Genomic DNA, 6,008 nt, shown 5'->3' on the forward strand with positions numbered 1-6,008 from the left:
CCTCCACTTCCAGGTGCTCTGCTATAATTTCCTCCCAGGAATTCCAAATCTAGAAGCTCCCTCCTGGTCCCAGTTTTCCCTCCCATCCAGCACATCCTGTGATTCTCCTTGGCTTCTGTTCGTGGCTGCAATGTGCTTCTCATGGGGAGCTACCGGGAAAATTCCCTTCACATCTGAACAAGCCAACAGCAGAGGGCAACAGAGGATGTATGGCCATGTATTTCCCTGTGTTTCCATGTATTTCCCTGTGTTTCCATGTATTTCCCTGTGTTTCCATGTATTTCCCTGTGTTTCTATGTATTTCCCTGTGTTTCCATGTATTTCCCTGTGTTTCCATGTATTTCCCTGTGTTTCCATGTATTTCCCTGTGTTTCCATGTATTTCCCTGTGTTTCTATGTATTTCCCTGTGTTTCCATGTATTTCCCTGTGTTTCCATGTATTTCCCTGTGTTTCCATGTATTTCCTTGTGTTTCCATGTATTTCCTCGTGTTTCCATGTATTCCCCTGTGTTTCCATGTATTTCCTTGTGTTTCCATGTATTTCCTTGTGTTTCCATGTATTTCCTTGTGTTTCCATGTATTTCCTTGCATTTCCTTGACTTTTCCACCTCTTACCCATCTCTGGACCAAGACTGCTCCAGATACCAAATGTTTTACCTCATCCTAGTCCCTCTCATGTGACTTTGGGAGGAGATTTCGGTGCCTTTGGTTACTTTTCAAACCAGTGTGCAATCCTCTTGTGTAATTACCAAAACGAGGGATGTGTTATTCCTCTGCCTGCAGCTGAAATCTGCACTTGGAAGCAGAATAAAACACTGGACAGCGTTTCCTGCATTTCCTACCTGTTCTTCAGCTCATAGCTGGTGATATATGGAGATGTTCTGCCTTTTTCTGGTCATTAACAGATTAGAAAGCGTGAATTAACTTCACTGGATAATTTTGTAACAGTGACAGGGCTCCTGCACAGACCAGAGGTGGGTACAGGGAACACACAGCAGTCATGGAACAGCCAGAGGAGGAACCCAACTTCCTTGGCATTGTTGTCATGGGCTCTGCTCTGAGTGGGAAAAGGTAGGAAGAAATCCCATGGAGTTTCATGGGAGTTTTGCTTTGGGCTAGCAGATCTGTGAGAAAGGAAACAGCTGAGTTAATTTAATGTCTGTCCCACCAGGCATTTCATGCAGCCCCTAAAACCTTCCATGCTTCCCAGAACACCAAGCTTTAGTTCTAAGCTCAAATCCCAGTGCTGGATGGAGACTTGCCCTGGAAATTCTGAATATGGTCAGGCAAAGCTGGGCTTTCCCTGAGTTTTCCATCCAGGTGTGCATAAAAAAAGTGGATTCTGAGACTGTTCTTCATGATCTGCTGCTTAGATGGGGTAAAAGATATACAAGGTATAAAAGCCAATGCCCTCGTGGCCAGAGCACGTGGCTGGAGGCTCCAGAGATCAAAATTCAGTTCTTTTTTAGTCATAAGCTTCTTGCTAGACACCAGGTAAGTTACTTCATCTTCTGCAGCCACAATTCCACTTCTGCATAAGTGGATTAAAAATAGCTGTTAGGGCAGCCTTCTCCTGTATTTCCTATTTAGATGAAAATCTCTTTCAGGGAGGCTGTTTTAATGCGCTTGTGCTGCACAAGCCTGGGCCTGAGAGTGTTCACAGTTATAAAATCCCTTTTTATAACTGTTTGGGGAACAGCAAGACACCTTATTCCCCTTTTTCAAGCTCCTCCCAATGTGGGGAGCAGTGGCTGAATCAGATTAGATTCTGGTTTGCCAAAACCCCCAAAGTTTTGATGCTGTGCCGTATCTGGAGGAGCAGATGCTGAGTTTTCTCCTGAGCCGTTGAGGCCGTGGCTGCACCACTGAGAGGTGTTTTGAAACCCTTTGGGGTTTGGTTCAGTTTGGGTTTTATGCAAGCACTGAGATAACAACTCCTCTGTTCACAACCATTTCTACCTCAGCTCACCGAGTTCTGCTCTCCCAATCTTCCCTCAGTGATTTCAGTCAGCAAAGTTTTCCACAGTTTTTCCTGGCACACTTGTCCTGGGTGTGTCTGTGTACAGTAAGTGCTGAATCCCACCTGAGAAACATTTCACAAGCAGATGAGTAACCAGCTAATAAATGATCTTCCAGATATATTTGGATCTCTAAGGGTGGAAAGCATGAAGAGCTTTCTAGTGATAGCAAGCTCAAGGTATTGCTCATCAGGAAGCCCATTCTCTCTGGGCCCTATGGACTTCTAAGCTCTTCTCAATATTCCCATCAACTCTGCTTCTCCTGATGGCTGAAAGCAGCATCAGCCAAGCTCTAATGTACAGCAAGCAAAGCATTTCAGAGCAACAACTAAACCAGCATCTATCAAAGTGCCCAGGGAATGGGAAGGACAAGCTGTTTTCCCACCCACACCCATGCCAGGGCAGGCTCAGAGCACAGGGAGCTGCTGGAATCCGTGTCCAGAGCCTGTCCAGCTCCCTGGGGCTGGGCACTGCAGCCAGGCTGTGTCCTGCACGCTGGGATTGCTTCACTCCAGGTGGAGCTGCTCCCAGAACAAGGCGGTTTCACATCGCTTTTCCCACCTGGAGCGCTCTGCCCAGCGCTGGGACCCCACACACAAGGAAAATGTGGATCTCTTGAGGTCACTGATGGAGCCCCTCTGCTCTGGAGCCAGGCTGGGAGAGCTGGGGGTGTCCAGCCTGGAGAAGAGAAGGCTCCAAGGAGACCTTGGAGCCCCTCCCAATACATAAAGGATCCAAATCACAGCCCTTGGCTGAGTGGGTAGGACTGACTGGAACAGGTTTTTGAAGAAGGAGAAAGCTTCACATCTTATCTCCTCCAAGTTGTCATGTCCACATACAAGAAAATGTCATGTCCACTTAGTCCCAAGAAAACCTGAGGGTTTTTTTTTGATAGAGACAAAGATAAGAAGTCGGCATTGCCAGAAGAAGCAGAAAGCAAATACAGGTTTTCCGCTACCCTTAATTAAACTCATGTAAAATAAAAACATGGGCAGCTCTGGGGCAGTTGTGTGTGTGCTGCTCTGTTTGTTTCCTATCCTTGTTCCCTGTCCCTGAAATCCAGTGGGAATGGTAAATACAGACAAAACTTGTTCAAACTGAACAAATCCTCTGGGAAATGCCATTTCCAAGCACTGCTGTTCTCTATTTGATGGGGAAAATGTGGAAGGTGCAATATCCTTCCCCATTATTGGCTGGCTCTGTGTATCTGTTGATTTTCAGCAATAGGAAGCGAGACAGAAAGACAGTTTGTATGTGGGCTGGAGATATCTCCTGTGCTCTCCCTGATCTGGAGCAGGAGAAGAAAACTGGCACCCCATGATGTGGGTAATGATTGTATAAACACTGCACACAGCAGAAGTTGGGGGGATGAACCCAAAGAAAGGACAAGTTTAGGAGCAAGGATCTCAATGTCTGGTGCACCACAGGCATACCTTGAAGGGTATAAAGCACTGACCTGTCTAGAAATGGTCATGATTGGTTCTAGGGCAACATCTCAAAGATTCAGGCAGTGTCCTTGTGCTCTGCATTATCCAAAATATTCCTGTTCCAGCTGGGACAGATGAGCCAGGCAAGACACTTTAGAAAGAGGGAGGAAGAAGCAGCTTTCCCAACATGATCAGAAAAGCAGGAGCAGAGCCCAGAGGTCCAGCTGATTCCCTGTGCAGTATCCTGGGACACGCTGCCTCCCTGGCACTGGCCACCCTCGAGGAGCAGGACAGCCCTTCCATCACATGGAACTGATGGCTTTGGAATGGTTTGTTCCCAAAGCGTGAAACTGGTTTTTGAGGATGCTGAAACAGCTGCTTCTAAGCTGCTGAAGCTGATGGAAAATCACACCTCGGGTAATCCCTTCAAGTTAATTTGGTCTTTGTTCCTGACCTGCAATTCAGGGATGAGCTGGCAATGATGATCTTGGCACTGGGGTACCATCCCTGGCCAGCTCCATGAGCCATCCTGCCAGCAGAAAGCAGGAGGGACCAATTCATGGCCAATTCATGACCATTTCGGTTTTGCCTAGAAAAATATGCAGGTTTCTGAGCTGGTGACACTGAGGAATGAAGGGCTGAATTCTGCTTTTCCTGCTGGGAGTCAGAAATAGACCTGGAGAGATCATGACTCACCTGTAATTGAGAAAAACTGCGTGGCATCATTATGAGCTTCAACAGTTAAATCCTGATTCCAACCCGCCAGAAAGAACAGACTGACAAAACTGCAGAAGGCCAAAAGGAGCTGGAAACAGGATCCACGGGAATCCTTCTCTCTGTGATTGCATCGTGGGTGTGAGAGGTGTGACACCTGCCCCACGGGCTGTGGCAGTGGCACGGTCCCTGCAAGGGGAATGGGGCTGCAGTGGGGCTGTGCTGGGGCCAGGGGAAGCCCCCAGCCCCACAGCCCCGAGCCAGCAGGGCCAGCGTGCTCCTCCTCCCTGCGCCTTTCCCTGCAGCTCCGCTCCGGAGCACGGATGATGTCAGGGTTGTCATGGCATCGGTATCTATGGAACCGGGATCAGCATCGCGGTGCTGTGAAAACCAACTCAGGACATGGTCCTGGAGCTGCGGGGGGAACTCCCTCCGAGCTAATCGAGGGTTTCCCTCTAAGGTTCTTCTTTTTCCTCCTTCCTGCTGTCCATGGGGAGGGAGCAGGGATGGGGCTTGGCCTCTGCCCGTCCCGTGGCAGCTCTGGGTGCCTCTTTCCATGTGTGAGGCAAGCGAGAGCTCAGCCCCAAACATTTTCACTTCTCTTTTCTTGCACCAGCTATGAATGTGCAAGAGCAAAGAGCAGCTGCCAAACCTCACCCTCTGCTCTTGGCCACTGGTCCTGGTGAGCAGTCAGAGCTCCTGTGCCAGGTCTGAGAGCCCTCCTGGCTGCAGGGCCTCTGAGCGTCCCCAAAGGGTGACAGCCACTCTTCCTGGGGGTCTGGGTACAGAAGGGGTGTTTATCCTGGGGTCAGGTGAGCTGAGCAGCGTGGTGACCTCATGCTCCAGGCCATGGCATCGCCAACAGCTCAGCTGCTCACAGGGCACAGCACAGGCAGCCTCGGTGACACTGGCATGGGATGGTGACCCTTGCAAGGACACCCCACCCCTGCCCATGACACGCTGTCCCCAGAAGCAGCACAGTGACCGTAGGACAGTAATTCTTGGAACAGCACAGTGATCCTGGCAATGGCAAGAGGTCCTGGCTGTTCTGCGGTGTCCCCAGCCATGGCACAGTGACCATGGCCACAGCACAGTGGCACTGTCTATCCACAGTGCCCACAGCTGTGCTGAGATGGCCATGCCCACATCCCGGTGACAGTGGCACTGTCACAGTGTCCATGCCCACAGCTCAGTGACACTGTCACAGTGTCCATGCCCAATCCCGGTGACAGTGGCACTGTCACAATGTCCATATCCACAGGTTGGTGACAGTGGCTGTCACACTGTCACACTGTCACAGTGTCCATGCCCACATCCCGATGACAGTGGCACTGTCACAGTGTCCAGGCCCAATCCCGGTGACAGTGGCACTGTCACAGTGTCCATGCCCAATCCCAGTGACACTGGCACTGTCACAGTGTCAATACCCACATCCCGGTGACAGTGTCACAGTGTCCATGCCCAATCCCGGTGACAGTGGCACTGTCACAGTGTCACAGTGGCACAGTGTCCATGCCACATGCCGGTGACAGTGTCACAGTGTCACAGTGTCCATGCCACATCCCGGTGACAGTGTCACAGTGTCACAGTGTCCATGCCCAATCCCGGTGACAGTGGCACTGTCACAGTGTCACAGTGGCACAGTGTCCATGCCACATGCCGGTGACAGTGTCACAGTGTCACAGTGTCCATGCCACATCCCGGTGACAGTGTCACAGTGTCACAGTGTCCATGCCCAATCCCGGTGACAGTGGCACTGTCACAGTGTCCATGCCCAATCCCAGTGACACTGGCACTGTCACAGTGTCAATACCCACATCCCGGTGACAGTGTCACAGTGTCCATGCCC

Source organism: Poecile atricapillus, chromosome 14, assembly GCF_030490865.1.
Source record: "Poecile atricapillus isolate bPoeAtr1 chromosome 14, bPoeAtr1.hap1, whole genome shotgun sequence".
NCBI classification, from domain to species: Eukaryota; Metazoa; Chordata; class Aves; order Passeriformes; family Paridae; genus Poecile; species Poecile atricapillus.